The sequence below is a fragment of the Puntigrus tetrazona genome, chromosome 3 (assembly GCF_018831695.1).
Source record: "Puntigrus tetrazona isolate hp1 chromosome 3, ASM1883169v1, whole genome shotgun sequence".
Lineage (NCBI taxonomy): Eukaryota > Metazoa > Chordata > Actinopteri > Cypriniformes > Cyprinidae > Puntigrus > Puntigrus tetrazona.
The window spans coordinates 29,358,763-29,368,470 of NC_056701.1; the positions used below are offsets into that span (position 1 = coordinate 29,358,763).

The 9,708-nt window shown below is 39.6% G+C and overlaps 1 pseudogene; it reads right to left on the reverse strand.

The window, feature by feature from the left end:
* Window positions 1–1,964: 1,964 nt before the first annotated feature.
* Window positions 1,965–4,705, reverse strand: LOC122335221 (annotated as a pseudogene).
* Between the last annotated feature and the right edge of the window lie 5,003 nt (window positions 4,706–9,708).

Sequence of the window (9,708 nt, forward strand, 5' to 3'; positions counted from 1 at the left end):
TCAAGGGATCTGGTGCTTGGCCTGTAATGAGGTCATGAAAGTGTACTAAAGGCAGTTCCATGCAAAGAAATAAATCATCTTCTGTCTGAAATAATATAAACAGCAGCTATGCTAATCCTTCTCCTATTGTTTTCTTGTTTCTATGTGGGCACACCCATCCCAAGGCTACCAGAGATTACACCAGTTGCATTTTGGATACACCCTCAAAATATTTGCTTTTTTATCCAGGTTACACGTACCGAGATATTTCTGTTTCATTTTTAGAGATTAAATAAATATTGTGGCATTTAAACATGTTATCAACATTATACCAGTAAAATGCTTTTTAAGATGCATGCGCATGGACATCGGCATAAAAAAATAAAAATAAAATTATAGACGTGATTTGTCCATAGAGAGTCTCTACTTTCAGAGTTTAGATAAGTTTTTTATAAATAAAATGCGGAAATTTGGTTGAAATAATGTTACATTTTCAATCAGTGTAACACAATATTTATGTAAAAATTCAAACATCAACCTTATTCTAACTTCTAGATGATTGCACATTTGTGGAATCATCTCAGGATATATGAAGAACACGGACTCACCAATAAGTATGATACAACTGGTAAGCTTTGGTTCACAGCAGTCTGAAATGGCATCTCATTTTGCATTTCTTCCATTCACATGCAAATGCAGGAAGAGGGTAATAAAAGCTCAGGTGAAGTCGTTTCTCGCTTCTCCCTCCCTCTTCTTTGTCGAATTTATTGGCGGTTGACAACCAACAAAATGGTGTATTTCCACCACCAGCTGGTATGGAGGGTATACCATAAGTGGAAATGGCCACGAAAACAGGGCTTTAATCAGATTCCTCCCACTTCTCATTTTTCCATAAAGAAGACAATGCATGGAGCATTTGGATGCTCCTTAAAGATATTGTTGAGTTAGCTGTAGCAACACTACACACTGATGAATCAACATATTTCCTTCATGGCAAAGTGTCAGAACAAAGAGATTTATGCTCACATCTTCCTAAATTTAAGGAGATCAAGCAGATACCGGCAACTTTCTGAGATGACTGCCGCGAGATTGAGCTCACCGACCGTACGAACCACTTTTTATGGTTAACGTATATTTTCCCTCTTCCAGCATACAGATTTGGTCTCTGGGCAACCTCAGCACCTTCAAAAAGGTCATTGTGTTTGACAGCAAAGATACCAGACTTATCCACTGGACATGCATGACTGCAATAAGAAATATCTGGGACAAACGGGTCAAATATCTGCCTCTTATATAGCCCAGCTGTCCCAATTGATGAATGCTGTGTACCTTTTGGAGGACACCGTGCCTTTAAAGAGTACATGCCAAGTAATCCAGATATGGGATTAAAATTTGGGAAGCATGTATGTTATAAACAGCTACCAGATTGGTGGGCGAGGCCAAAACGGGGGGCGTTTATGACCACATTACCTAATTGGCTCATGTCATTGATAAAAAAAAAGTACAGACGTTCCTCTCATTGATAACAGCGTAGCGGATCAAGCAAGAGGTGGGGTGATGCAGAATAAAAGCATTTTCCAGGAGTCATGGCAGTAGAGGCTATGCAACTATAACAACATCAGGCATAAATCCTCCCGTCCTTGCTCAAAAATCTTCTTTAGGAAATTCCCAAACTGGGCATAATTTAATAAAAGCAAACCATAATATATTGCTGATATTGCTATAATTTAGCACCAACTCCAATTAAACATACCTTAACCAGCTAAATCAAGGTCTTACCAGGCATACTGGACACCTCCTGGCAGGCGTGTTGGAGCTAAACTCTGCAGGACAGTGGCCCTCCCTAGCTCCACCCTAGTATAGAGCTGCAGTCAAGCAATTTTAAAAAGGCACGAAGGACGTCTTTTTCCAGATAAAAAATAAAATGACCATTTTTATGTTCAGAAATGAGTTTAATAGAAAAAACACGCATACACTCCTTTGCAGGACTTTAAATGTTTTTTATTGCACTGAGCAAATAAATATTATTTGTTCGCACATGCAAATTCCCTCGCAATCTCTTTCTGATTCAGAATTTTCTTCCAAAGTGAATACTTAAACAGTTTAGAAATTGCTTCTTTTTCTAAACCTTTTACCGCACTGAAAAACACTATAAGTCCTCTGCAGAATGAGCTTGAACATGACGCCTCAGGTCTCTTTTATACATGAAACTCTTCTCACACCGAAGACACGCGAAACGCTTCTCTCCGGTGTGAATCCTAATGTGAATGTTAAGGTTCCCTTTAAGCGTGAAACCCTTTCCACACTGAGGGCAGATGAAAGGCTTCTCCCCGGTGTGAACTCTTACGTGGCTTTCAAGAGCCGCCTTGTTTTTGAAGGTTCTGCTACAGTGAAGGCATATGTGAGGTTTCTCTCCAGTGTGGGTTATTACATGGTCCTTAAGTTGCTTCCTGTCTGTGAAACTCTCTCCACACTGCAGACATCTCAAACAGCTGTCTCTGGAGTGAGTCTTCACGTGGTTGTTGAGGCTTAAATGATATCGGAAACTCTTTCCACACTGAGCACACACAAACGGCTTCTCTCCAGTGTGAGTTCTCATGTGGACATTCAGGGTTGGTTTGTGTGTAAATCTCCTTCCACACTGTGGGCAGGGGTAAGGCTTCTCTCCGTTGTGAACTCTTACATGGCTTCTGAGGTTTCCTTTTCCAATAAAGCATTTTCCACACTCTTGGCATGTGAAAGGACTCTCTCCCGTGTGAATTCTCGTGTGGATTTTGAGGCTTCCTTTCTGATTGAAACTAACTCCACACTGCTGGCAGGTGAAAGGGTTCTCTCCGGTGTGGATTCTCATGTGGACTGTTAGGTTTCCTTTCTTGTTGAAACTTTTCCCACACTGTTGGCAGGCGTAGGGCTTCTCTCCGGTGTGAGTTCTTATGTGGACTTTAAGGTTTCCTTGCTGATAAAACCTTTTTCCGCAGTGTTGGCAGGTGTAGGGCTTCTCTCCGGTGTGAATTCTCATGTGGATTTTAAGGTTTTCTTGTTGATCAAATCTCTTTCCGCAGTGAAAGCAGATGAAAATACTTCCGGTTGCTTTCTTTCGAGCTCTTTTTTGGACAGAGCCTTTTCGCTCTGTGAGCAACAAATAGGTTCTTCTTCAGTTTTTAAGTCACAAAATTCTTCATGCTGATCTTTGTGCTGTTTTCCATTGAGTTCTTGACTCTCCTCTTTCAGCACCATCTGGTCTAGTGTGAATAAAGACAAATACAAGTTTACCCCAGCGTAATAAGCATAAGCAACTTGGCATAAATACGTAGGCACTGCACAGACGTTCTAGATCATGCGTTCAAACTCTTTTGAAGTGAGAAGTAGTGTAAACCATTTTCATTCTTCATTTCGATTTGATTCATTTACAATAAATGTTCCACTCATTAATGGAGATAAGTATTGAAATTCCATTAACTTCAGACACATAGTGAATGCGTTTGATCATTTTTTATGTGGTATTCTGTGTTTTAATGATAGTGAGGAGTTCTATAGGTGAACAATAACTTTTTTAAGCTAAACTGCAGATCATGTTACAAGGAATGTTTTTATAGAGAACAATTATCATAATGTGCACGCTAAGGATGCACCAAAAAACAGGTTTACAACAGGTTTAAAGAGTTAAATATTTTAAGCCGCTTGTTTTTATGGATATTTTCATAAATGTATGTAATATTCAGTGTAATTATATTACTTCTTTATTTCATTCATTTTATTGCATATGGTATTAGGTGTCAAGATAGCGCTTCTAATGAGGACTGGACTGCAGATCAAACTAATTAAATCTCTACTTCCTTCCACTACAGAAAACTTCCAAAATGTCCATTTTCTAAACACTTCCATAATGAAATTGAAATGCTCTCTTTTGCGCTTAATACATTTTTTCGAATGCAGAGATGCGTGTTAAATGTGCATTAGTTCATATTCACACCGTCTCAAAATAACAGTTAAATATAATATCGCATAAGTTATCTTAAAAAAAAAAAACAAGTTATATAAAATAGAACACTTTTTTTTTTTTTTTTTTTTTACCTGGGAAATGATTGAGTTCAGCTTGAATGAAAACCAACCTGTTTGGGTCTCAACATCTTCATGCTTGACTCGAATGCTTCTTCGATCCTCACGTCTTCCCTCTCCTCTTTAATAAAAGACATCTCTTTAATAGTGAATTATTCTGATCTCGGCTGCTTTACCACAAGCTTCTCCTCTTTGCTCGGACGCTCGATAGGAAAAAATAGCGGAAAGAAACATAAATACAGAAAGTTCGTTATTTGTGTATTTACTATATAAATTATATTCATTACACTGTAGTGAAAACGTCAGGACGTACTTTTCTTGATTTGAGAAGAAGGTGAACCGCTTTAAGCATCTCTTCTCTCATCACTACTAGCTAGTGAACAAGCTCGTGTTTACTATGAAGCACAGGGTCACGTTAACAAGCGGTTACTTGGAGACAGGTGAGTTTTATTAGGTTTGGAGCTGAACCGATTCACGATACAGAGGGAGAAATAAGACGAACACTTTCTGTTATTCACGCGTGGGCGCGCTTTTCTCACACAAAACAACGTCCGTTAAAATGTCAATTTAAATATTCATGTCACGTTCAATACGTCTTGATTTAAACGGTTTACACGCTTAAAACTCAAACCTTCGTCTTTCTACAGACGCAGTGCGGCGCAAACAAATGACGTCACAACGCCACGCCAAAATAAAAGTCCTTCAGTTAAAGGCAAGTCCTTATCATTTTTTTATTTTGTTGGATGGCTGAAAGGAAGCAGTACATTTTCATTCTTTTGCTTGGGTGGAACAAATTATATTTTGCTTAGTTGGAGCAGCAGCTGTGTCGTGGTCATCCCAAAGCCTCCTCATGGAGACTGGCCTGTCATTCATAACCAACAAGGGTCCCATATCCCTCAGATGATTAAACTGCTGGACTGGGAGGACGACACAGACCACTGAATCATGGTCATGGAGCTGCACATGCCCTGCACGGACTTGAATAGCTTCATGATGCTCCAGATGATCTGCAGAATTGAAGATATCAAACCGGAGACCCTGCTGGTGGACCAGAACACCCTGGAGGTCAAACTGATTGACTCTGAGTGCAGGGAGTTCGTTAACTTTTCAGTGTTTTGTGATATTTTATTAATTATCTCACAGAAACATCCTATATGTAAAATCAAGCAAAATGTGTCAACCGTCTTTACTGCAGGCACAAGAGCGTACTGTCCATCAGAAGTAATGGAAATCTAATGGCCATGTGGTCACAAGGGATACTCTTCTTTGTAATGGTGTGTGGTAGTTATCCCACAGACAACGGCCTACACATATCCTGGTAGATACTTTTATATTAACCACAATATCTTATCTTTCAATAAGCCATGTTCGCAGGCATTATAAAACAAGTCACAAGCTGGTTGAAGGAGGATTCGGCTTTGTGTATGAAGGGACAAAGATGCACTTAAAGTTTGTAATATTTATCAATCTGGGTTACTGGGAAAGACGTCACACGTGATAGAGTGTTATGCGTTACATTTTCTGGCGTTTATATGCCCGTACTTTCAGCCATTTTGTGTGTCCGCTGTATGCAGCAACCGATAAAGATCACTCAGTCACCAATTCTATGTATGTCAAGCCAAACATTTGAGCAAGACATTTCTATTTGGCCATGGCTAGATTGTATGTCAGACGACTGGTTTGCACAAGTTTTAATACGCTTATTTCTGTAACTACTTGTTGTTCCATGCAAGTTTCAGTGTTTTATTTTTCAGTTTTACTGTTTTATTGGCTTGTCATTTATAACCAATTAGGTTCCTCAGATCATTGAACTGCTGGACTGAGAGGACGACACCTGACATGACAACATCACACAGAAATCACCACCCATAGCAGCAAACAAAAGTATCCAACCCCCAAAGACGGCAATATTTTTTTAAATGTACAGTTCTTTAGGGTGCAATTTTTGTTTTATTTACTTTATCTAACAGTGATTGGTCATGAGGTCATTGAGCTCACATCTGCATGTATGAATATGCCCGATGAACCTTTTGAGACTTTAGATTCTAGAGAGCATTTGATTGGACAGAAAGTTTGATTTGAAAGTTTTAATTGCTTACATTTTCTAGATGCAGATTTTGTTATAGTTTTGGAGCACAGCTAGATAACCTTAGAAAACCATTGGTTTACTACCAAAATGACCTAAAGAAAGGAAGAAAAACAAAGCAGAAAGTAAAAAAGTAAAAGTCAGGCATCAGGCATCAGGCATTATTCTACTAAAGAAATTTCAGCTCACTTTACAGTAAATATCTTTGCACACTGAATCCGAAGTTTTTTCTGAGATCCAAAATTTTTGCATGTTGAAAAATAACAGCAATCTCCTGTTGAGTCAATAACGTTTACAACACAGCCTTCAAACTTTTGTAACGTGATGGCTGCAGATCTTTAGAGCTCCTTTAGAGCGCCCCGCCATATTTTTTTTTTTATTTATGTTAATAACGAAATGTGCAATCAAAGAAGTCAGATCTAAAACAAATTATTGGACCTTTAATATAAGTGCGAGTTTATAGTCTCTTTTATAATGGCTAATATTTCAGTGCTAAAAAAATTGCTTTCCACCACAGTGATCGATGTTATACTCGAGAAACTGAAAGGTAGGTCAATGGAAGGTACACTTGTCTGCCTTGAATTACAGCTGGTGTTCACATAATGATTTAGGACTTCTGCAGGCGGTGTTCTGCCAGGCACCAGAAGTAAATTAGAATGTCATCGATATAGACAATGACAAATATGTGCAGGAAGTCCCGGAGCACCTCATGCATGAAGTCCTGGAAGACAAAAGGAGCTTTTACAAGCATATTAAGTTATAGACAAATTGCCCGGCCGCAAATTATATAGTTGCTCACCAACCAACGATTCACCCACTGATCTGCCAAAAACCTCTCTAAAATAGACGAGAAAAAGCTGGATAGTTGAACCATGGTACCCATTTGCTCCTAGATAAACTCTGCAAACTGCAGTGTGGGGGCGGTAAGAAAAGAGAGGACATAAGCTATCTCAGCACGTTCAGTGAAAAGACATGTGGTTGCATTTTCAAAGCCAGTGTGCACTGAAGAATGAAGCCATTGCACTCATCCATCAGACCAGGAAGGACACTGGATGGGTCATGGGACTGGCAGTGACGGCAGGTGAAGGAGAGGTGACTGGAGGTGATGGCAGGAAAGTAACTCTCTGTAAAACGTCCGCCCAGCTCCTGGATGGAATCCGGTCTGCTTACCTTGTCCTATGGTATTGGTCTAATCTTCTGTTACAGAATGACACAAAACAGTGAATTATTTTTAGGACTTGTCCAGTAGCTAATTGAAAGCTGACCGGTTTCTGTGTTTGAATATATATGTCAGGTACTAGAACTGTCTTGTTGTTTTCCACACCCCATTTTCTCTCTGTGCCCTACTTTCTGTCCTCTGTTAACAAAATTTCATCTCAATACTTTGTTATATATCCTTAGTTAATGACAGGGATCAAACGGGAAATCGTCTTTGCATCATCAAGATCTCCTGACGATGTGTGCGATCCTTAGATATATGGAAAAAAACCTTGGTTTCTGAATCAGGACCCAGTGTTTGGGGATCCTTGTTGCCACGTGATGCTAGTTATGGATACATCCCTCGATGGTTGGGAGCAGTCATGACTGGCCACTGTCTGTGGACCAGTCGCCATCTGGGACTGAATGCTATGGTACAGACCTGGCCGAGGCTCTGTCTGTACACTTTTTTGCCCCAATCATTCGATGGCATGACTATGTGACTGTGGGCGACACCCCTAGTAATACGCTTCCTCCGTGGTGCGCTGAGGTTGAGACCACCAGTACAATCTCCTGTCACCACGTGGGATCTGGTAGTGGTGCTAGACGCTCTGGGCAGAACCCTTTTGAGCCCATAGAGGAGATTTCTGATTCTCATCTTTCAGTGGCCCTATCTTATCTAGACTTTGCACTCGATCCGGCAAAAGATTTCTTGTATCCTCGAGCAGGTTACACAGCAAACCTCCTTACTACTTCTGCACCATGCGCCATTGTGCTACAGGCATTTCATCCTCCTCCGTTTTGAGACCCAACCAGAAGAAGCTGAGCTGTGTTCTGTGTGCGCACTGGACATGTACATTCCTCAAAGGCCAATTTGGCAGGTGTTACTGTATCGGACATCTGCAACGCTGCAGGGTTGGTCCACCCTCTACCTTCGTCCGTTTTTCCATATTTCCATATTTTAATTATATTGTCTGAACAAACAATCTAATTTATTTTTTTTCCAAGTTGCCAGCAAAGGAGCTATATAAGGTCCATCTTCAAAAACAAATAAGGAAAAGTGACATGGACCTTATACAGCTTCAAATGGAAGAGAAAAGGCTCCTCGTTAAAAAAGCAGCACTTGAAATTGAATTACTGGAGCATCGCCTTAAGGTGAGAACTTGTCTGAATATTCTGTCAGAACAATCTGTTGCATGATAAAAGTATTGGGTGTATGTATATATGTATATATCTGTGTGTATGTATAAAGCAACATAAAAAAAACAAAAACATTTTATTGAATTTTACTTTTTTTCAGGAAAAAAGAAATAAACTGCCTGGCAGACCAGTGCAAAAAAACTAATAAAAGTTATTTTGACAGATCCTGTCTCTCAAAAGTCTTCCATCTCTGTTGGCCTGTAGAGTCTGTAGATGTTCCTCTGGGCCATCGTCCTCAATACAAGGAGGGTGGCTCTCTCCTCTTATAGTGGCAATATTGTGAAGCACAACACAAGCCACTATAATGTCGCATGCCCTCTCTGGACTAACCCGGAGCCCACGCAGACACTGAAACCGAGATTTGAGGATCCTATAGTCATCTCCACCTTGGCCCGTGTTCGGCTGTGAGCCAGGTTAAAGCGTGTCTGTGGTCCAGGCTCAGGTTCAGGTTCAGGGTGTCATTAAATAGGGCAGACAAGGGTATCCTCTGTCCCCCAGCAAGTAACCATGTGTACTGTCTTGTAACGATTGAAGTGTACAGTTGTTTATAAGACTGGATGAAATATAAGGACACTGTAATCAGAACAAACTGGGCTATAATATGTAAGCAACATGTTTGTACATGATTGAGTTTCTTCAGAAAGCAAGGTCAGGTAAATGACTGAGGTTAATGAATTACAAGAAAGAATGTGAGGATAAAAAATATTTTCTTATTTATAGTTTATTTAGAAAATGTTTAGCTATCACACAAATGAGAGTCACTTGAGAGTACACTGTAACAAAAAAACCTGTAAAAATACGGCGAAATTTTGCACAGCAATTTACCGTTCTTCATTTATACAGTTGAATACTGTAAATTGCGAAGCATGTCACGTGATGCAAACTATTGTTCAGTTTCACAAGATGATGCAGTATTTTTTGGTCTAGTCACACGTACAACGCCATTGAGTGTCCTCACACACAGGAAGAAAACTTTTAGCATCAGTTTTAACATCAGATCGCCATCATTTTATTAGGTGTAAAGTGAGCAGAATGAACTGGACGCTCTTTTTATCCTCGTTGGTTTATCAAAGTAAGTGATCAAAATTTGTTTTATTCTGTTTATATGTTCAAATCACATTACTAATAGCAACTTTTTTTATTATTATTACTTCTGTGTCTACTTGATAGGACGGCAAACAAATCAG